This window comes from Camelus ferus, chromosome 25 (genome assembly GCF_009834535.1).
Source record: "Camelus ferus isolate YT-003-E chromosome 25, BCGSAC_Cfer_1.0, whole genome shotgun sequence".
Classification (NCBI taxonomy): Eukaryota; Metazoa; Chordata; class Mammalia; order Artiodactyla; family Camelidae; genus Camelus; species Camelus ferus.
In genome coordinates, this window is record NC_045720.1 from 35,526,682 (window position 1) to 35,550,849 (window position 24,168).

General features: G+C 42.9%; 1 long non-coding RNA gene across 1 annotated transcript; it reads right to left on the reverse strand.

The window, feature by feature from the left end:
- Window positions 1-309: 309 nt before the first annotated feature.
- On the reverse strand, window positions 310-20,749 carry LOC116659858. The gene is made up of 4 exons (XR_004315217.1): window positions 20,672-20,749; window positions 5,418-5,422; window positions 3,293-3,298; window positions 310-320 (listed from the first exon to the last, which is right to left on the reverse strand). It is a non-coding gene; the product is annotated as an uncharacterized LOC116659858 (long non-coding RNA).
- Between the last annotated feature and the right edge of the window lie 3,419 nt (window positions 20,750-24,168).

Below are 24,168 nucleotides of genomic sequence, written 5' to 3' on the forward strand. Positions count from 1 at the left end.
TCTTTTAGGTCCAATTTCTAAGATTCTGAATCTACCATACATACACACTTAGCTTTTCTCTTTCTTTATAAAATGATGTAACAGGCAAAAGCGAAGTCAACCAGAACCTAAATCATCAAAATAATTAACTGATTGAGTAATTATTTTATTTGTTCAATGATAATTTCTTGAATATAATCTCTATGCCAGTACTAGGTGCTGGGGACACTGGGGAAAACAAGATACACAAGGTTTCTGTCTCATGGTGCTCACTGCTTAGTGGGAAGGAAAACAAAGGGACAAGTAGTGAGTAAGGGAAAAGTTGAACAGAGACATGTGCTCTAAAATGGAACATTTTAGATTCAAGTTAACCATACCTCCCCCTTCCCCAAATTCCAAGATTTCTGAGCATCACCTTTTAAGTAGACTAAGAGCACTTGGTTTGCTTGCATGGGAATGAGGGAGAGAAAATAAATTGAAACAAGTTTAGGGAATTCTGAATCTGGGAAATTATTAACTCTTTTACTTTTGATGGCAGGAAATCTAGACCCCAAATTGAGCAACTCTTGGCCTTAGACAAAGCGTCCAGTATTGGAGGTTTGTCTGAGGGGAAAATGCTGAACTGTACATACTCATCGACTTACAGTGGGTCACAGTACAGGTCTTCATTTGCATCTTGATCAAGTATATTGATAGGGAAAAGGTCCCAAATGTGATGGAACTAATTTGAAATATTACAAAGCCTTATTAGCCCAGTGAAACTAGTCACTATATATCTACAATTTTTAAAAAAGAGAGAGAGAGAAGAATATGTATATAATGCTAGGAAACAAACAAAACAGAAAACTTAAAAATAGGGAACAAATAGTTTTGAATGTATATGGACTATCAGCACTAGAAGCAAATCAGTCAAACCTGAGGAAATAAGAGAGGGAAGCCTTTGCAGGCATTTTGGCGGGTTCAGCGGTTGAGGGGGTGTCCCTTATTATGCCATTTTTGTGTGTGTGTCTAAATATATGGCTTTCCTTTTCCTTGATTTAGCGATGTCATGAATGCTACACTTACGCCTCGCAGCCGTGACTATAGTCATTTTGTTTGGTTCATAAATAGAACAAAATAAGGAGAAAAAAGTATAAAAATTTAGGGTTGAAGGATGGTTGGGAAGAAGGAAGGGATGGAGAGAGATGAGGGTGTGCAGTCACTTCAGAAAGAAGGCCTGACATGCACCCAGTCAGTAACTATGTCCTGGAGAGCCAACGTGCAGCACGGTGACTGCGGACCACAACACTGTGTCGTAAACACTGAACTTTCCAAAAGACTAGATGTTAGTTATTCCCACCACAAAACAGAAATGATAATTATTCAATGAGTGGAGGTGTTAGCTAAAGCTCTAAGGGCAATCACATTGTTGTATATAAATGTATCAAATCAACATGTTGTACACCTTAAACTCACACGATTATATTTCAGTGCTAAAGGAAGAAGAAAAGATGTGTTTAAAATTCATCCAGTTGTTGGGGGGTGAAAGGCAAGAAACAGGACAGTGGGGTGAAGGGTATTTGATCTTGTGGCCACAAAGGTAAAGGCTTCCAGGATAGTGGAACCAGCGCTGAGTATCCTCATGGTGCTGGTGACAGATTGCAACCTATGATTTATATTTGGGAATCTTTGTAAATCAGACATTGGTGTGTTAAGGTGTGCCTATATTTTGAACATTTGTCTTGGATGGACCAGTGTTTTTAACTACGCTGCATCTTCCTTTAAGACAAGCTTAATGCCCTTCTTTGTTATTCAGCAAATCCACCATCAGAATTGGATGATTTGCTGACATATTACCACCGACTACATTTTGTCCTCACTAAATGTTGAATTAGGGACTTTATGCCCAAAATATGGATTTAAAGAAATTTCCTTGCAGAGGTTAATGTGCTTAAAGGTCAACGAAGGAGGGTGTGCTTTGGAAGAACATAATATAAAGCATTTAAAAAATACAGATTTGAGAGGTCCTTTGCAAGCTTTATTGTCTAAAAGGCCATATTTGTTTCTGTGAGATTAATATGCCCACAAAAGAAATCATTACTTTGCCTGAGTTGTTTCTGAATCTACTGCAACACCAAATCTATACTGAACACGATATGCATGGGCGTCAGTGAACCTGTAACTTAGCCTCGTGTGATTATGATGTTTAAGTAGAAAACAAGATTCAGGGAAAGTGTTTTGCAACAAAGTCTTCTCCAAATAACAGAGTATTTACTGATTCACCAAGAAAACGCCAGTGTTCAAGAGGATTGTGGCTGTCACAAGCAATTAGTGTGTCTGTGAAGGATCTCCTGCAATTCCCAGGGAAGACAGGAAGATGTTACATAGAATGTGAAATGTAGGGGTCATTTCAAAAGTAATGGATACCGACACAGAGCTACAAACAATTTTAAGGTTTACACATCACTCAGAGAAATTGGATTAGAGCCAGAGAAAATGATGTTTTATATTACAGTTTCAAAAAAAAAAAATTTAAAAGGTGTTTGATACAAGACAGCATAATATCTACCTTTTTTTTTTTTGAAATGCAATGTTCACGAAGGCAAAGAGTTCTATGTCATTTTTGAGGGGAAATGTTACCATTGTCAGCGTATTACTTTCCAAAAGACTTCACACCAACAATAACCTGTACATATTAAAATAGTTTACAAGTGGCATGTAAATAAACTACCTAAATCCTAGTGTTCAAAAGCCCTTTCATCTTTTACTGAAAGAATTGCTCATCAGATGTTTCATAGCCTTTGTCTAAATTCTCAGATAGAAGCAGACTGCCACTTGCTTTTCTTAGAAACACATTTAAACAGTTTAGTGCTTTGACTCAGACTTGGGACGATATTGTTGTGGAAACACGGCCTCTGTACCCTGCTTACTGAACTGAGTCTTCAGGACAGAGTTTTGGATGAAGTAGAAAAGGCAGCTTTATTTCTTTGCCAGGCAATGGATGTCACAGTGGGCTAATGCCTCTAAGACCGTGAGTCTGTTAGGGAGAGAAGGCAGGGGGTTTTACAGTAAAGTTCCAGAGTTCAAGGGGCAGAGCTAGTTTCCACAGAGATTGTAACAAATTGTTGCAAAGTTGTTCTTGCTTTTGCAGATACAGTAGTCCCTTCCCTCTGCTGGGCATGAAGTTCACATCTGGCTTTGGGACTCTTAATATTCTTGTACCTGTAACAAAGGATGCATAGGAAGGGGGTCTGTGGAAAAGAGCTCTAGAGAAAAATTTGTGCATTTTAATGCCAGGTTGATAAATACTTTTAAGCAGGATGAGGCCTGGGACCTTCTGCTGCAGGCTTCAGCCTGAGCTCAAACAACAGGATACAAGGAAACCACAAGGGGCCAAAACCAACTGCAGACATGAGCAGTTAGGGTGAGTAATGAACAAGATGCCCAAAACACCCAACTGCCATTTCTGAGGTGTCGGGGTCTGAGGAGGGAAGGCACTGGGGGACAAAAGCAAGGCACTGGGGTCAGGAGCAGGGCACTGAGCATGATCCCCTCATGCAGCACCCCAAGGGGGTTTGGAGGACCACCCAAGTCTCCCTCCTCTCCAGCCTACCCCTGGTCAGCAAGAGAATAAGAAAAAAGAAAAAAAAAAAAAACCTTTAAACCATTATACAGTTAGGCAGTTACAAACGCCATTACAGCTATCAGATGGTCACTGATGACAACAGGGTCCTGCTCAGTTACAATATTTGTGGGCATTAGTTGGGTGAGTGGTTGATTCTTTGAGGCAGAGCTCTGATAGACATCATGAAAGATACCTCTAATTTCTGTGGACATTGTAGTGCTGCCAATGGTGGCCTCCAAAAAGACCTGCTCACTTCCTAATTCCTGAAATCTGGGGATGTTACCTTATTTGGAAAAAGCATCACTGGAGATGTAAGTCAGTCAAGGACCTTGAGATGAAGAGATCATCCTGGATTATGTGGGTGGGGCCCTAAGTCCAAAAGACAGATGTCCCTGTAAGAGAAAGGCAGAAGGAGACGTGAGACAGAAGACAAGACACTGAGGCTGAGGCAGCGTGAAGACATAGAAGAGACCGGAATGACACAGCCACGCAGCCCCGGGAGCTGAGAAATGCCGCACACCTCAATTTTGACCTCTGGCCTGTAAAACTGTGGGAAAATGATTTTTATTGTTCTAAGTACCAAGTTTGTGATCCTTTATTACTTAACAGCAGCCACAGGAAGCTAATACAGAAACCTTCAACTCGCACGGTTCTTACACACCAAAGAAAGGACAGGGTGCCACGTAGAACACAGTCTAGCTCACCCTCCCTCCATGTCTCATTCTGCACATACAAGGCCACAGGCACACCGGGCGGTGACAGAAAAGATGGAGCGAGGGGTTCTAAGTTCCAAATGCGTGAGGGAAGATAGGAACCATTTCTGTCCACTTACTTACCACCATATCTCTCTGCTTCCTCTCTGCTTGCCGCCTGTCCACCTGTTTTGGCCTTGGCCAGAGGAGGGCAGGTGAGACATTGGAAGAGGAAGGGGTTGGAAGGAAGCAAGTACTAAGATGGGATGAGAGTAGTAAGGACGCTTCTCTGTCAAGAGTGTACAACTGTGGTAAATAGATGAAGAAACCACGAGAAACAAACACACAAAAACCAGCAAAAGAAGCCAGACACAAATCCAGGATAGATGTAAGTTAACAACGAGAGAGGAATGGGACTTTTTACAACCTTAAAATTTGATGCAGTAGATAGATTTTACCATCAAATTAGAATAAATATGTCTATGTCTTGCCAAAGTGGCTGGATACAGATACACAGCAGTGACTATTCATAACATTATTTAGGCTTAAACAGATGATTATTATTTTTTTTCTTTCTGGGACAATCTGGAGTGTATCATTTTGCCCCTTATTGAAATCAGAGACTGTTTTTAGTCCCTAATACCTGTTCTCTTTCTTGCTCTCTCTTTCTGTTTTTTTTCTTTCTTTTTAGCCCTACCTTTGATTTGGGATTCCTCAGGCTTCCCTCAAAAGGAGTGAATCTTCTTGATCTTCTCAGACTGAGGTCTCCTCAGTCAATTCAATTTAGGATGTTAGTTCAACCAATTAATTTATCAATCAATTTATCAATTCAATTATGATGTTAGTTCAACCAATTAATTTATCTTTTAATGAGTGCATTTTTTGGCCTCTTGAGTTTAAGTAGGTTATATATGGATGTGTTTTTAGGAAACTCTGACTTCATACAGGCTTCATAAAATAGCAGCCTTGTCCTCTAAAGTCCAAAGAAATGGAGGGTCCTCTAAGTGAAAAGAAATACACATCTAGACAAAAGTATCGGAATTAGCTCAGGATTTACCCTGTGCAAGTTACTTTAATGGGAAAACCAAGCATTTTCGTCAAACTCTCAGAGGCTTAGAGTGTCTTACTTGGGTAATGGCAACATCTCCTAGCTGGTCTCTGTCCTGGTTGCTTCCTCCAAACCACAGTCTTCAAAAGGAAACAGAAAATGGAAAGGTGACGGTGCTTTGGTCCTGCCATCAGGACGGTGTCCAGATGCTGTGGCCTGGCCTGTGAGGCCTTGATGACCTTCCCCACCTGCCTCTCCAGTCGTGTCCCTGAAGGGCTATTCATGCTCTCCTTTCAGATTCATTGCTTGTGCTTCTCTTGGACCCCTGATTTTTGGGGAATTTTTTTTCCTGGAATTTTCTCACTCTTTTCATCTTTCAAAATAATTCCTTCTTGTCCTTTCAGAATCAGTTTAAGCAAATTCTTTTTTAGGCTGAGTGTGCTCCGTGTGCAAACACTACCACAGCACCTTCTAGCATAGCATTTCCTACGTTTTACCACAGAAATTGATATCTTTTGTTTTCTTCTCTAGCGGGGGCCAGAATTGTGTCCTATTCACAGTCTAGAGCGTGGGAATCCCAGCTGTTTTGGGCAACGATGCAGGTGAGTTTCCCCAGGAAGAACACATAGACTGAAAAGAGCATCAGGTTGAGAAAGGAGACCAGGAAGGCCAGCTGTCATCAGGTCAGTGGAAGAAAAGTACCCTCCGATGGAGACTAAAAAGAAAGAAGAATCAGAAGAGAGCCGCGTTTGGAATCCAAGGGAGGAAAAAGTTTTATGTTGAAAAAATGTTCAGCTGCATGAAATATTGTAAAAAAAAAAAAAATCAAGCTAAGTATCCACTGAAGGGTGCTCATTGGGTCTGGTGCTTGGGAGCTCACTGGTGGCCTTCACAGCAGATCACAAGATCTTTTTCAAGGGTTTAGAATACACCCGGACACTCTCTCACACCAGGGGCAGAACATGTGACTTGGCTGGAGCCTTTGGAATGCCCAGGTTGGCAAGCCTACCCTACTTCTGTCATCAGGGACACAGTCCAGGCTCTAAGTACAAAGAGGAATTTGGCAAAAGCTGAAGAAGGAGCATCTATTTCTATGCTTTGGATATGATTTTTAACACCACCTCCTGGTGCATAACAATCTTACATCCCTCATCAGAGTCTCAAATCCTCACTTGCTTGCTAGTCCCTCGGCTGCTATGTGAGACTGACCGGCCTCTGCGGGCCCATGCGGTTTCACCACCTGAGGCTGGCCAGCTGCCCTCCCGGGGTCTCTGCCTACCACGGCCACTTCCAGGCTCGGATGCGGGAGGACATGGCAGTACTACGATGGGCTCCTTCAGCAGCCGTCCGGGGAGCTGGGTGCCCTGACTTGGAATCCGGGGGAAGGAACTCCCTGTGTGGTGAACCTGGGAGACTGTAGGTGCAAAGGAGCCGAAGGGATCAATTTCCTCTCCTTCCCCCTTGAAGGGATGGCTTTGAGCAGCTTCTCTGAACAGCCTGTCTGGAGACATCCCAGGTGGCTGAGTGGCTGCATCTGCTAAGCCACCAGCTGTGTGTGTTTGCAGCTCAGGATAAAGCAGTGGTCAGTGCAATGACAAGCTGTGGCTTCCCAAACCTGCCCTGTCACCCTTCCCTCTCACTACCTCTCACAGCCTCGGGAACTCTACTTTTGAAATAAAGCACACTAGACCAGGCTCTGTTTCCAGTGGAACCCAGGCTGAGACATTCCTTTATCTCCCAGGTCCCTTAGGATGCTGGTGATTGTGGCAATACCAGCAGCAAAGCCCAGGCTTTTCCAGTCAAGAACTGACCTGTCCCTTCCTTACCAACCTCACAACAATCGATAGAGCAAGGATGTCACATGATTTGAATGTCTTGAGTAATTGGTCAGGATTCATTTTGACTGACATCCGGCCTATTCTCCAAAAGTTAAAAAATGGAATTGAATACAGAAATTGTTGTTTATTTTGGGGATGAAAATCCAAAATCCACATGCCAGCTCATCACTAAGGCACTTACTTTTCTTGGCTGCATATGGCAGGCGGATAGGCCTATTCATACATAGCGAAGAAGAAGATGATTGAATCAAAACTCCACCAGTCTACTGAGTCCACTGTCAACTGGGCCCCATCTGTCCGAATGTGAAATTGTATTCCTCTTGAAACAAGAGTCCTTTAGGTTAAAAGTAATAATATTATGTTACTTAATTGAAAGATAGTTAGGATTGTTTCTTAGGGTTTTGGCAAACCCCCCAAGAGGAAAAGTGAACTCAGATGTCCTGGAGGAGAAGGAATGAGTTAAATGCTGGAATCTGGAGTGAACTTCTTAGCAGCTGGACAAGAGGTGAGAGAACGGGAAGATTCTGAATAGGAATTGAGGGGAGAAAATAAGGTCAGTAAGTGCCAAATGCTATTTCTAGAAGTTTGGTTAGGATACAAAAGACAGTTGCCGGAGGAAGAAGCTAGGTCAAGGCATTCATCTTTTTGTACTTTAATTTTTCAATACCATGTAGAATTTTGTCTATTTACATGCAAAGGGGAAGGAGCCAGCTGGTAAGTTAGAGTGTAGACACAGAGAGAAAACGTCTCCCTTGTTACCAGGTGACTCGGGATTTTATGGCCATTTTATCTCTCTGGGCCTCAGTTTCCTTTATTTGTAAAATGGGGACACTACACTAGGTGGGCTCCGTGGTTGCTGGGGCAGATGGAAGTTTCATGTGCATTTATTTCACTGTCTAAACTGTGTTATGGGCCATGTATTGACTTGTCTTCAGGTTCCCCACCCTTTCCTTCATCTCTGGATGTCAGAATGGAAATATGTTGCATATCACTGGCCACCCTTGTTCTAATGGCAAGGTGACCACTCTGAGCACTGTATGTGAGGGAATATCAGGGTGTGACAGTAACAAAAAAATCAAAACTAAAAATAATAATACTTTAATAGATTGGCTGCACAGATCCTGAGGTCCTGATGCACCCAAGGAAGATGGCTGATGTATAGATGAGTAGAGATTAGGGCAACTGGAGACAGAGAGACAGAGAGCTAATGAATTCAGCATTGAAATAAAGATCAGGAGTCCGGGTTCTGTTCCCAGTTGGGCAATGCTTCGTGAACTCTCAGACCTACTAGCCTTCTCAAAAATTCAAACTGTCACATCTCGCTTTTGTCTCTCTGCAACTTGGTGGGAAAGATGTCACAGTCAGAGCCTTGCAACTTTTTCATGGTTATTCTCAATCATTGTCCCAAATAGTTTCTGTGCCTGTTAGCTGGTTGATGTGACAATGGCTGGGGACACAATTGAGGTAGCCTTTTAAATAGGGGAAAAGCACCTAGAATTTGGGTGGGTGGGTGTGGCAGGCCTACTGGCTTGACTGTATTTTCTGAGAATCTATAATACATGAAGGACTGCACCCCAAGATGGTGCACAGGAGTGAGCAAGACTGACAGGGTCCCTGAGCTCACGGAGCTTCCATCCCAGGTCAGGCTATCTCTTAGGGACCTGATCCCATATTCTGTGTAATGGTAAAGAATTATTTCTCATTTTTTCATAGACAGTTTAGAAGAGTGATGCAGATTTTATTCATTTAATGGACAAAGGTTTTGTTGAACATCTACTGTGTATCAATGAACTTTCCAGGTGTTGGAGATAAAATGTGGAACAAGACAGATGCTGTTCTGCCTCTTTGGAGTTCATGCTTGAGTGTGGAAAACAGAGACTGAACAAAGAATCATGTGTGGTGTTGTAAGGGTTAGGAAGAAATACCCAGGTTGGAGAGGCGCTCACGGGGGTATAGCACTGAGTGGTCAGGGAGCAGTTGCTGAAGAGGTCACATTTGAGACGCTCATTCTCAATTGTTTGAGTTTGGAAAACACAAAGCAGAGTAACATTTTAACCTCTCATTTGGCTTCCTACTCTTACCTCGAATGAATGTGGGTCGTCTCCTGTAATCAGTTGCCGCTTGCTAGAGAGCTGCATCCTCATTTGCATGCTAATATAAGCAAAACATTATTAGGAAGGTAACTTTGATCCAAATAAATAAAGAGTTCTAAAGACAAATACTAATTATTTAAAAACTGTCTGCCATGTTCAATTATCTGTGTCACTTTTGATGAACATGGGTGGTTGAGAACTGACTGTAAAATACTATTTCCAGCAGCTAATCAATCTCCTCCATAGATCAGTTTAAGTTTTATTGTTTGTGCTTAATTCTTAAAAGAGTGTTAATGTTTCTCGATTACTTTGCTGTGTATCAAATTAACCAGATCCTATGATGTTCCAGGAAAACATTTCTTAAATTCTAGCTTGAGACGCTAAGGACTCACTTGTGGGGACCGTGAGCTGTGGTGGCTAGGGACACAATCAGATAGCCCCTCAAATGGGGGAAAACGCCTATGATTTGGTTGGGCTACTAGCTTCATTAAGACTGGATGCTTTGGGCTAGCATTACCTTTCAGGCAGCAGCTAGACCAAGAATAACCTAGTCCAACTGTAGACACAAGGGAGAGGCCAAGGCCTTGGAAAGCCAGTAGCCAGGAACTGAGCATTAGGAAACCAGACCACTTGGGTTACATGTATCTTATGTCAAAACATAGGATCAAAAAACCTGCATGTCACAATTCACTGAAAAGAGTCAAAATGTAGCCAGAGCAGGGGTAACCTCAATGAGCCACCAAATTCTTAGAAGATGTCAGTTTCTATGGCCTAGAAAACCACACAGTAAATTTCAGAGCTAATTTCCATCTTCTCCAGATCTAAACCACATGTGTCCTGGAACCACGTCAGAAAGGCTTTCTGGGCTGTGGCTCAGTCTGTGCCCACCTCTCAGGTCCACTTTAATATAGAGTCAGCTGGGAACTGGCCACAAGTGCTGCATCTGGAGGAGACACAAACCGGACCTAAAGCCAAAGTCTAAGATTTTCCTGGGCTTCCAAAAGTTGTATAATTTGGGAATAATTTTAACCTTTTTTTGTGACCCATAAAAGCTGTGGAGTCTCTCTCCAGAAAAAGGCACATACACATGTACATTTGTACATAAAATGCTGCTTGTTCTTTTTCAGGGGCTTGGGGCCTCAGGTTAGGAGCTCTTAGCCAAGAGATAAAATGGAGCCCAACCACTCTTAGTCAGACTGGAATATTCTCCCATTGAGTTTTCTTTGGTGTTGACATAACGGGTCTTGGGTCTGTGGGGGGCTCCTGTTCCATTATATTCGCTTTGATATCTCTAATTTCCAGTCAATTTCAGGTGATAGAATTTCCTGTACTTCCATTCAGTCCCAAGCATAGTATCAAATAAATCCGTCATAGATCAAGTCTGCTGTCATAATCATAATACAAACCCTGACCTTTATTTAACAGTAACCTCTTTTCCCTCGGATTGTGGAACCGGAGTATGGGCCTCCTTCAGACTGGAGGCCCAAAGCTTATGTCTGGCAAGGGTTTTGCCTGGCTTCTGTTTCCTTCCCTCTGCATACTCATTTATTGTCCTGGATCCTGCCAGCTGTCATTCTGAGCCCTTGAGGGTTGGAACAAGGTGAGAAAGAAGAGGAAGGACAGCAGGAAAGACCCCACTGACAGACGCTGTTGTGATCTGGCTTCAGTTGATGATACTATTGATTTTCTGCTTTCTTACAAGATTCAGTAGACTCCGTAAGGGTAAACTGGGGTAATTTTTGGACAGCAGAAGCTGCCGGTAAATGTTTGGTGAATTATTACCCACTGTGGTTGAGTATCAATGAGCCCAATGAAGAAAATGAATCCTTATTGATGCCTCTGGCTCACTTTGGTACCACTGAGCCTTAATAATTGTGAACACTTATTAATAATACATTGTTGAAAGAATGGGCATATTCAACTATTTACAATAAGCCAGGACATGGAAACAACCTAAATGCCCAATGACAGAGGACTGGATAAAGAAGTTGTGGTGTATATATACAAAATGGAATACTACTCAGCCATAAAAATGAATAAAACAATGCCATTTGCAGCAACATGGATGGACCTGGATATTATCATTCTAAGTGATGTAAGCCAGAAAGAGAAAGAAAAATACCATATGATATCACTTATATGTGGAATCTAAAAAATAAAAAGACAAAAATGAACTTATTTACAAAATAGAAATAGACTCCCAGACATAGAATACAAACATGTTTACTGGGGGGGGGGAAGGGGTGGGAAGGGACAAATTGGGAATTCAAGATTTGCAGATACTGATAACTATATATAAAATAGATAAACAAGTTTCTACTGTATAGCATAGGGAACAGGATTCAGTATCTTGTAGTGACCTATAAAGAAAAAGAGTATGAAAATGAATATATGTATGCATATGTATGACTGAAACATTATGCCGTACACCAGAAATTGATACCACATTGTAAACTGACTATATTCAACAAAAAGAGTTTTTTTTAAAAAGAAAGAATGGGCATATTCAGATCTGACTTTCCTTATCATTAGCTTTGAAGATCCCAGTCCAACTTTAGCTAGAAATTCTCTGCACATATCTTAGCCTAATATTCTCTCTCCCTCTCTCTCTCTCTCTCTCTCTCTCTATATATATATATATATATATATGGAGATATATATATATCTCCTTTGACACAACCCCTGGCTACACTCTGCCTACTTAATGGAGTTCAGCAAGCACAGGTAGCCAACATTTGTCACTTTTAGCATTTCTCGACGGGTAGAGAAGAAAGTGTCATGAGGAGAAGGACTGTAGGCTTTGAAGACAAAAGAAGTCATGTCCCAAACTACCCTTTCTCTTCACCAGTTGTGGAAACTTGATGAGTCATGTGTTATTTTGGTGGTTAGTTTTTCCAGTTAGAGAAAATGAGCACAGTAATAACACCTTTGTGGCCCTACTGGAGAATTAGAGATAATGTTTATTAGGTGCCTGACACTTCGTAGGCACTCAATGAATGGTAGCTATTAAGATTATTTTGAAAACATAGCTCAAGTCCCTCCAGTGCAGATGTTTATAAGCACAGCATATCCACACCCCTTCTCAGTCTGTAGCAAATATTCAGCCTGGCCTCCAATGCATTTGCTGCTTTGAGAAGAAAAATAATACTCAAGCTGAGGGTTATTTTTCTCTCGCACATGTGGTTTCTCACAGTTCTACATGTGTGGCTGGGTTCTTGGAATCCACTCAGTCATTATGCAACATCCTGATGTTCCAAAGATGTTGTTTAGGAGAGAGAGGTACATTTAAAACAGACTCAACTAACAGAGTTGGACTCATTGGTGGTGGCGGGAGATGAACTTGACCAGATGCTCTCCACCTCCCACAGGCTGTGACTCACTGGTGGCCCCTGGTGCTGTGTGTGGTGGCTTGGGGGGTAACCCGTTCTCCCAGCTGAGCTCTCCATCATGGTTAGGTCAGAGCCCAGATTTATGAGCTCCCGGAGAGGTGGAGTAGAGATGGAGAATATGCCAACTTTAGCTTTTGGGAGAGGATCAGGAAGGACCTTTAGGACTTGCCACCGCCATGACTCATTGGAGGGTTTATACTTAGGCACCCTTTCTCCTGTGTGGCTCCCCTCCAACGCTGACTGCTTCCCCTCTTGCCTCTGCACAACTTCTGATTATGCCTATGGACCGAATCCTTATTTTTGACACCCTCTTCTCTTGATACGTGTTGGATGCTTCTTTTGTCTACACTCCTGGATGGATCTGGAATTCCACATGGCCATGCAGATTCCTGACTGATGGCAGACCTTGGAATATGGGATTGCGTGACTCAGAGAGCTTGCAGATGGAAGTTGTCTCTGCTTTCTCTCCCTTAGTGGTCTTTACCATTGTCTTATACCAAGTGAACTGCTCTTCTTGGGTGTGCATTTTGATGCTGATGAAATGGGCTGGTGTTGAACAATGTGTCTTGACATGTGTTTCTTTATCCTTGTCTGGGAAAAAGAAAAGAAAAGAAAGGAAGAAAGGAAGGAAGGAAAGGAAGAAGGAAGAAGAGAGAAAGAGAGAGAAAGAAAGAAAGAAAGAGAGAAAAAGAGAAAGAAGTGAAGGAAGGGGGAAAGAAAGGAGGACAGGAGGAGAGAGAGAAAGAAAGAAAGAAAGGAAGAAAGAAAGAGGGAGAAAGAAAGAAAGAGAGAGAGAAAGGAAGGAAGAAAGGAAAGAAGAAAATGGGAAAATGTTTAATGTGAGTTGCTTGTTTTTAAATGGAAAACAAATTAAATAGTCTAAATAGTTCGTGGAATGAAAAAGGGCTCAGTTTGGGAAGTAGAACTCACTCTCAACAGAATTCAGACACATCCTCTAGAAATGGTCCCGTCCCAGTGCTAGCCTTTTTGGTGTATGACTCCCCAGCCTCTATTCCAGCCAACAGCTGCTGGCAATTTTGCAATGAATCTCCCCTTTAATTAATCAATTGGGGTCCACATGGAGGAGGTCTGTATTTACTGTGTCAAAATTTGACAAAAGCATGCATGAAAGGGAATCAGGCATGCACAAAAAATCCAATTTCTTTTTGACTGTATTCAAATAGTAATCAGAAAGCTGCACACAGGAAACATGCAACTGCCTTACCATAGACAATGAACATGGCTTTTTTTTTTTTCTAAAAAGTGGGCATGCTTTAGTTATTAGAATAAACACGATAGTACTATAAGATCAAGAACAGAATATTATGTTTAGGAAAGAAAAACAAAGGTCATATACCCAAGAACTGGAATAACTGAGAGTTGTTAAGGAATAAGAATTTTGGAGAATAGGGGTGTTTACCATTCTATCCCAATGTAAGCAGAAACTTAGGCAGAAGATATGTCTTGAAGTGTTATGAACATGGGACGGTTTTGCTCACAGAGAGTGAAGCTGGGGAACACGGAAGGTACAGAAACCCACTTTCTGACATACTCTGAGGCAGGTGGAGTGTAGGAAAATGAACTTACTCATAAGAAAATGAGGCCGGGGATGGGGCAGCCTCATGTGAGAACCAGATTTCAATGAAGACAGGTAAGGAGAGGGGTGTTCCATGAGGACATTCAGGATATGAGGGCATTTGTTAACAAGGGAAGGGGCTTCCAGAAGGAGCAACTACACCATGGAATGCATTTTGCTTTGTTATTTGCCACATGCCACTGTATGTTGCAACATATGTGTGCCAATATATATGTTGCCAGTATATGCATGTGTTTATAATTATATATATACATATCCTTACAACTTTATCAATTTTATTTAAAAAAAAAGTTTCCACAATATCAAAGCATTTGCAAAGGCTAGAAAAATCTCTTTAACCAAGATGCTTTTTTAACCATAAAATAACTGAATTAAAACAAACTGAAAATAAAAACTGAATACAGTACAATACTCTCTCTGGATAAATATATACTTACGATAAATTCTGGGCAAAATAAAAGAAGGCAGTCAGGAAGTAGGTAAGGAAAACTACCTACATTTCCAGGGCTTGGCAATGACATAGCTTCTACTTTTTCTAACCCTTGGCCTTCAGTGTCAGACAGTGCTAACATCAGGGCCCCTCTGGGGCGGCTTCCTGCCGCAGGGAGTCAGGACAGGAGACTCCTGCTAGGATGTTTAGGGTCTGGGTGGGTGGGTGGCTTTTGTCATTTTTTGTTTTCTGCTTTATATATTGTTTCTCCCTTGTTAGAAATGACACTGCTGACAGTGTTCTTTCTCAGCAGTTTCCCTGCCACAGAATGTGCTGAAGTCGTCTGGCAGCTTGCATGATGAGGATAATCACCCTCGCAGACGCTGGTCCTCGTGCACCTGCGCTTGGCTCCGCAGCAGCGGGTCCTCACCCTCCGCTGGGCCCCTCCCCTCTCTCTGCTCAGCTGCAGTGGGCTGAGGCTGCTGGCTCCCCACTTGGGAGTGCGCAGTGTGGGGTGAAGGGGCGGGGGCCCGAGTTTCTGCTTCCCAGAATGCTGTCACCTCCTAATGTACTGGGCTCCTGGGAGTGCATGAAGGTTTCTTATATGAAGAGTAATGGGCTATTTGACCCAGCAAGATGAGAAAACACAGACCACTTAGCTCTGTAGCTAGAAAGAACCAGAGATGGGGTTAAAACTACATGGTAGGAAGCAGCTGTCTTGTGCTGGACTAAATTCTATGTCTTATGGAACATTCTCGAAAGCATCACCAAACATTTATTCCAAATAGAGATGGAGGTTGTTGCTTGAAACAGAGAGGCCGTCCATAAAACACAACAAGCAGTTTCCGAGCGCTCTCTCATCCCAGACACTGCTAGGGGAATGTCTGGGCTAGGCTCTGAGGGACTCTCCGTGGAAAATGTAGTAGAGACAGGCACTTCTACTGTTACAGAAAACATGAGCTCCAAGAATTAAGAGGGGGGTTTGTTAGCTGAGCGACACAGATGGGATTCCAGACCTGGAAGGAAAGGTGGGATTTACATGGGGCTAGAGAAAGAAGAATCTTGAGACAGACATAAATTTTAAGTTCTTCTAGCCCATATCGGGTGTTGTTGGGGTCAAGAACTGGTATTAAGCCATGAGTGTCTTTCACCAAAACAGGGTGGGAAGGGGCCAGAGCTAGGATCTGCCTGGGGAGGCCTCCATGCAAAGACGACTCAGATGGTAGGAACAGACAGGAAATGGGGGCGGGGAGGAGTGGGGAGGAGGAGAATGAGATGGAGTTGGCGGCAGGGACTAATTACCCCATCGAGGAGAGATTAAATCTTGAAATTTAAAGAGTTGAGACACAGTTGTTCTTAGAAGGCTTAAGAAAATGTTACGCCGGTGTTTAACAGGTGTAATTTCACCTGCTTAACAGCTGGGAAGAAGCCTGGGACAGGAGTACCTGTGTGAACCACAGCCTGAAAGAAAGGAGGTAAGGTAAATAAAAGAGAAGATGAGAAGTGGCCTCATTGCAAACGGCACTGTGTCCTGCCTCTTTGCTTCTAGGACTTTATTTTTAGACTACCTTTATGTTGCTTTGAATTATTTGGAATTTCTTAAAGTGATTTAGCTATTTATTGTCTTGTTCCAGTAAATAATACTTTTGCCTAATAAAAATGCCAGTGAATTGGCTGTATGGTGCAGAGTTACTATTGTCCTGTTAAGGAAATTAAATCCGTAGGTCTCTGTTAAAGTAACGAGCACCTGAAATCATTTGTTGGCCGAAGGGATGGCATCCTCCTGGCCCCCAGCTGCCCTGTTTCACTCTCCTCCTCCTCCCACTGCCCTGCATCTAACGCGCTGTCCCATCTGAAAGACTCTCTTTCTGTTGTATGCCGTACGTTTCCAGTCTTTCCCATGCTCCTGGCAACTATCCACGCTGGGGTGCCCCTGCCTTCCACCTGGACACCAGCGTATCCTCATTCACTCCAAACAGCACCATTTGAGCACTAAGATAGGATTTGGGGTTGCAGTTATGCTTGAGACACAGTCCCCGCTTTTAAGTTGCCCTTAGTCTAGTTAAAAAGTAGGACAGGCATGCCGACGATGGAAATACTATTTTATTTATGTGTTTAGTTTTGATGGCGGTGCTGGGGACTGAACCCAGGGCCTCATACATGCTAAGCACGTGCTCTACCACTGAACTATCCCTGTGCCCCCCACTCCCCGGAAGTACTGTTTTAGAGCAAAGAAATGGAGACTTTTCAGCATGCATAGGAGGGCTACCCAACCCAGGCAGCAGTTCAGAGGTGACTTTATGGAGAAGAAGGGGATGCCAAGCGAGTCAGAGAATGTGGGTGAGAAGGACGTGACCCACACAGTGGTTCGGAGGCATGAGCGAGCGTGGCACGTGTAGGGAACTGTGAGGAGTTCCGACTCACATCCCCAGCAAAGTGGGTAACAGGAAGGCAGTTGCCAAGCAAGGAGACAGGAGCCGGCTGTGTTGGGTCTGCATTGCATTCATTTGTCATTGTCATTCGTCTGTTCCTGGTTTTGGGTGTTTACCATGCACAAAGCAAGAGACCAGGCACCATATCTTTCAGGGAACTGAGAATCATGTCAAAAATTTGTTGATAAAAAAGATCACAGGTGAGGTGTCATTGATGCTAGTTGCGGAGAGAAAGGGGTTGATGCCTGTCTGATGTACTGGCCAGTGTCGTCTTCCCACCCCTGCTGTCCCCAGACCCCAGGTGCACAACGCAGCTTCAGTGACACTGCAACTAAATGTCAGGTTAACTTTCCTCTTTCCTTACAAAAATATAAATGTGGAAAGGATGATGGGGCATTCAGCAGTGAGGAAATGAGTCAGGGATGAAGGAGAAGCAAGCTAGATGGCTGAGCAATTTTCTTAAATGATGTATGAAAGGAGAATCTTGGAAAGGAATAGGGTTTGACTTGACTCCATATTCAGAACTTATAAACATGCCGGGCGACATGCACTCGACAGAAAATCAGTGCATTAGGAGCTGTAATCTAGTTGAGTTTCTACTAAGTAACTCCAACCAAGAAGTGAAAAATGAGGGTGTTTGATATCTGCAGAATCAATTTTTGAAAAAAAAAAGTAGTGAATAATGGATGCAATAGGATGGAATAACTGAATAATACAATGGGAAGGATTTAGGAGCAAAAAAGGGAAAAGAGAGAGCTCCAAGATCATCTGATCTATGACTAAGCGTTATAAACTACCATTTTTAGCAATAAAGGTAGTTTGGGGCCAGAGAAAAGAATAAGAAAAATAAAAAGTAATTTACGGGAAAAAAAAAGAGACACGTGAAATATTAAACACATAGGCCAGGCAATATGGAAAAGACGGAACAAAATTAAACTAATATATAAACTTTGACAGTTCTCACTTTTTAAAAAAAGTGGTGCTGTCTTAACCTGGCTTCCAAACTACTACTGCCACCTTCCTGGTGGCCTTGCTCAAAGCCCCTGGGGAAGCGCTGAGGTCTGCTAGACTTCCCTTTCCCTCTCTCTTCAGGCAACTCAGCTACCCCTTCTCTCTGCTGCCACCACTCCAGCCACTCAGTTGGATGAGTTTCTGTTCAACTTCAGGTACTGCTCTTGTTCTTGGGGTCCTGGAATAAGAGAGAGTCCCAGCTTCTTCTGAGCCAGGTGGCCAAGGTTCTGGAGACAAAATGATGCAGCACATTAATGGAAAATGAACTCTAAAAAGAGATGTGATGGGGAGGTGGGTATAGCTCAGTAGTAGAGCACGTGCTCAGCAGACATGAGGTCCTGGGTTCAATCCCCAACCTCCACTAACAAATAAAGAAAGAAACCTAATTACCCCCCCCCACCCAAAAAAAGCCAAAAAATAAAAAATAAAAAGAGATGTGATCTTCTTCTGGAAACTGTGTTCTGGTACCATTGAATCAAAGTCTCTTTCCCCTTTGGTCTTTTCTCTCCAAGGACTTCTCTGCCTCAGTGGTCCTCAAAGGGTAGCTCCCCGACCAGCAGTATCCAGGATACCTGGGAAGTCATTAGGAATGCAGATTTCAAGAGCCTCTCCAGACCTACCGAACCAGAGACTGACTCTGGGTGAGGCCTAGAACCCTGTGCTTGGACGGGCCCTCCTGCTGGTCCTGGTGCACACGCAAGTGTGAAAAGCCCTGTCCTGTCTTCTGACCCAGCTTGTGCTGACCATTCCTTCCCCCTGAAACCCAGACCAGAGCCAGGTGCTTCCCACACGTGCTCCTTCTTAATCCTGGAAACGACCCTGTGAAATGTTTCTTTGTTACTTGCCATTAACACAGAGGACAAGGCAGCAATAGGAACAAGGAAAGAGCTGGGATCTGAATGTCTGTCTGGTCAATTCCAAAGTCCACGTTCCTTCCTCTACTCGTTGTCATCTTCTCTGAGCAATGCAACCTCTTCTAATTCAACCTCTCATTTTCCGATCAACAGTTTCTCCCGCTTTTAAGTCTGCTGTGTCCTACCTCAGAATGTCTGTTGTCTGCTCTTCACTGCCTCCTGCAGAGAGAGGGAAGGAATCCCTTTTCGAAGGGGAATGCTTCCAGTCTGTGCTTCCCATCAAGATTCCTCCTCCTCTCTTGCCTCTCTGCCGCTTTCTGTCTTTTCCTTTCTTTTGTTTTCATCAGTCCTTCTGATCCTGTTTATCTCTTTCCTTCCTTCATTTAATTTTTTTTTCTTAAAAACAAAATTTTAATCGAAAAATGGTTGATTTAGCATATGTATATATGCTGTTTCATTATAGGTTACTACAAAATATTGAATATAGTTCCCCGCACTCTACAGTAGGACCTTGTTGTAACTTCTTCCATTTTTAACCATTAGACTCCCTTTTCTGCCCTTCTTGTTTCATATTCTCTCACTGATTTTCTCACCCATTCCCAGGATTTCCCTCTGGATGAGGTCTGAATGTGAGTTTCCAGTCTTGGCCTCTTTCTGATGGTTCAAACCATACGGGCTTCTTGCTGCATTTCTGATTCAGCCTCAGCTCAGTGTGCCTGAAACAGAGTTGTTGCTCTTCTCCCCAGATCTGCTCCCTGTCTGGTTAGTAGGATCATTCTCCATCCATTTTGTCAGGAGAGAAAACCTTGTTTCATGCTCTTTATCCAGTCAGTCCCTGTGACTTAATAATTCTTCCTTAAAATAGTCTTCAGATCTGGTCCTCTTAGTTCTATTCCTCAACTAGATTACAGGCTCTTTGAAGGACGGAAAGGCTCTCATTCCCCTTACATCTCTGCATCTAGCTCATTGCGGTGCGTGTTACAGGTGCTCCAAAATTACTGGGTGAATATACAGAAAAATTAAGAGTTTAAAAAAGTAACGATTGTTATTCTCATAGGAAGAAGGGAGAAGTGGCAGACACTCTAAAGGTAAGTTAAAATAATTTATTGACAGCCTAGGTGACTGTTAGAATGCTTGCTGAATTATTAGTCCCAGAGGAGCAAGAGGATGGAGACCTGAAAGACATATCAAATGATGAATCAAAGGATGGTCCCTGCAGCCTTCTGTTAAGAGGCAGAGATATTTCAACATCTCAAGAATCAAGTACTACAATCTTTTATGAGACTAGAAAATCATTGTAGGTCTCATAAATTTCCCTCTTCTCATTGTTCCAAAGGCTTAATTTAGGATGAGTCACTCCATAAATCCAGGCAAAGATGACTCATGATTATAATAACAATATCATAAATTATATAGCGCTTTTCCTCCAAAGAAAAACTGTACCTAATTTATTCACACCGTATTCCCCGTTGGTTGCTGGGGCCAGGGATCACTATCTCTGGTTCTCAGCTACCTGGGCGTGGAGACGTCCTCAACGCCACGCCATGCCCTTCGGCTGCATCCCCGCGTCTAGCCAGACTGACTTCCGGGTGGATTCCCACCCCCTCCTCGCCTTCCTCAGTCTCCAAGCCTCCGCTGGGAATTCTTCCCTTCTACTTGTCACGTCACATTCCCAACCAGATAGAAGAACATTTTCTAACTTACTCATCGACTACCTCATTGCCCCAGAAGTTCAGAAAACCCACCTGACCAAAGGTGAGTGAAAAGAGGTAGAGAACCCTGCAAAGTGAATTGTGGCTCAGTTTCCTGTCAATAATTACAGTGCTCTCCTCTCCTAGGACAGAGATTCAAAGCTCCTGCAACTGCAGGCTTCCTTTTGGGGTATTCATTTCAAATAGTCCAGCTTCCTCTCGTCTACTGGCTGTTAACGCCAATGAAACAGGAAGTATGCACTTCAGTCCCTGTTTATCAGACTACACGAGACGGATATGAAGCACATAGTCATTTACTAAACGATCTGGTTAAAGTCATGGGTTCAGTAATAGTGTGGTCCAAGTATTTTAGTCATTAGAACATGAATACGCATCTTTTAATACTGGGTTTATTATTTGGTCCAGAAATCTATTATTTTGTAAACATTTAAACAGAACTTTAGAATATTTTTCCTAGTAGAACCTCACCCATGATTATTGTTCATAATCTATGAACCATTATCTTAAGACAATAATGGCAAAAAAATAATGCCTTGGATTTTAAAATTTATTTCTTGATGTATTCAAATTGCTTTGTGTGTATTATTTTAAATGACTTTAGATGGTAAGGAAAAGAGATATTCTTGCTTTTCCCTTCATAGATAGAGTTGATAATACTTCATTCATTCATTCATTTATTCCACAAGGATTTGTTGATGGCCAGCTGCATGCTCTGATCTCTGCTGGGTGTTGAGTAGATGGTAATGAACAAATCTAACCGTCCTTTTTCTTGAGGAGCTTAACGTTTAAAACAAGATACAGATAATAAGTAAAGAGACAGACAGAAGATGCATACCTTCCGATTACGATGAGTGTGATGACGTAAAAGAATTGAGAGGGACAACATTTACATCAAGGAATCCAAGAAGGTCTCTTTGAGGAAGAGACATTTGTTGTGGGGTTGAAGGGTGAGAGCTGGGCTGGGTGGCATGCAGATGATGCAGCACGTGTGATGACCAGAAATGCAGCGGAGAACCTGCAAAGCAGAGTGTGGCCTGCTGGTCCTGAGAGGGGAGGGTGTCACAAAGTGAGGCACAAGGAGGAGGCGGGGGGGGGGGGGGCCCTGCCAGACAGTACATCATCTTGTTGTCCACAGTAAGGATTTGGGATGTTGTTTTAAGTGCAAAGGGAAAGTGCTGAAGGGTTTTAAGCAGAGGAATAAGTAGAATCAAATTTTTATTTTAAAGGACACTCTGGCTGCTTTGCGGGAGCACAGGTTGCAGAGGTGTGAGAGAAGGACCCATGAGGAAGCTCTCAGATTAGTCCAGGTGACTAAATATCAGGGTGGTCACCACACAGGTGGACAGACTTAAAACATATTCTAGAGTCATGTCAGTGGAACTTAGTGATGGATTGAAAAGAGCCAAGGTGAGGGATGTCGGAGAATGAGATGCTTTAAGTCACTGAGTCGCTGATGTTAGAGCCAGAAGGAACCTTAGAGGCCACCTGAGTCACTGCTCCAGAATATAAAGTGAGGTTCTAAGATGTGAGGTGATTTATCGACACAAATAGTGATTTTACTACAGGTAAGGAAACGAGTGTTGTTCAAAGCCAAAAGGATGAGCCAATGGAATGAAATATCATCTCTTTATAGTTAATTATTACCTCTAAGAAAAATACTTAGAATAACTATTATGAGAAGCTCACCATTTATTTGACAAATATTTGCGATGAGTCTGAGCATGGAGGGGAAACCTTCCAGTTCCTCTTCCGGTAAGTTTGAGTGACTCGTGGGCCAGGAGGGCCATTTCCCCATCTGGTCAGTTTCACCGTCTGATGATGCTATAAAATAAGCCCTTGAAATTCAGCCCAAGTTTTCACTTGTCCAACGTCAGATGTTATATTTTATTTGGAAACATAAGAGAAACCAGTATTTCCTGGTCTGCCTCTAAAAAGAAGATAGGGAGCATTAGTCTTTACGTGAATCATGTTCACGCATGCAAATTTTAATTTTTTTGTTTCTCTCTTGCTGATGCAAAAAGAATTGACTGCTGAGAAATGAGTCACAGTCCTTCCTTAGTCCTGTTTTGGTTGATACAGTCTATTCTTTGAACGTTTGACTATTTGTTAAAATAAATGACACTTTTAATCATTCTCTTGGGAGAATGAGGCTTGTATCCCAGGATAATGATAACTATGTTTTAATAATGATAGCTGATACATACGGAGCAGTCTCCTATGTGCCAGGCACTGTACCAGAGCTGTCAACATGTAGTGTTTGCAAAGAGTCATGCAGCTAATGTTGACAGAGCTGACATTCAAGCCCAAGTCTTTCTGATTATGGAGCCCAAGTTCAAAGCCATTTCTTGTATATTCATCCATCCACTCCATAAATGTCAAGCAGTTGTGCGCTAGGACTGTTCCCAGAGCTGGGAATATTGCTGTGAAAAAAAAATGGACAGAAATTCAATTCCTACTTTCATGAATTTAGATTCCATTTGGGGGCAGAAAGGGGTAAAATAATGGAGCAAAATAAATAAGTAAAATATATAGCACGCTAGAGAGTGATACATTCTATGGAGAAAAATAAATCTGAGTAAGAAGAGGTGCTGGGATTTTAAATTGAAGGCCCAGGGAGGGCATCATTGAGAAGGTAACATTTGAGCGAAGACTCCAAAGGGACGAGGGGCTGAGCTCTGTGGCTATGCAGGGAACAGCATTCCAAACAGAGGGAATTGCAGTGCAAAGGCTCTCCTTCAGGAACTGCCTGGCACGTCTGGAGACCAGCAGGGAGGCCAGGGTCGCGGCAGTGGAGGAAGCAAAGGGCAGGTGGTAGGTACCGTTAGTGATGGAAGGCCACCCTGTCCTGTAGGGTCTTTCCAGCCAGAGTAAGGTTGGCTGGTTTGTTTTTAACTATATAAGCTATAAAAAAAAATCCAGGCTGCCTGTCGTGCCATTATGGGGCGGGTCAGGCTCGTTCACGCTGTGTTGGGCATCTCTGCGAACTGACAGATGAAGTGGTGCTGCTTCCTGGAGACGTCTGGTCCTCTGAGGAAGCAGGGCTGACTTGGGCAGTCCACTGCATGGCTGAAATTTCAGGAGTCAAGAGGTGGATGGGTTTTACCCAACTTAGGCAACCAGTGTACAAATCCATTTTTTAAAAATAATGCTTTAGAGCCGTGTTTCCCAAACTCGACTGTGCACGTCCTCTACCTTGATGGCGTCACCATACTGATTCTGATCCAGTGCCTCTGAGGGGGTGCCTGTGAGCCCGCATTTCCCCCAGGCTCCCATTTGGGGTCCGGGCGCTGCTCTGTCTGGGGTCCGTGCCTGGAGGAGCACGGCTTTAGGAGCTGGCGGAAGACTTCCTCTGTGTCAACTCGTTTTAATTTGGTTCTTCGTCAGATCCCTGAATTAACTGCTTCCGACATTATCCTCTTCATTTACAAATGAAGAGATTGAAGCTTGGAGTGGGTGAGATGACCTGGCAGAGGTCACCTGGCCAAATGA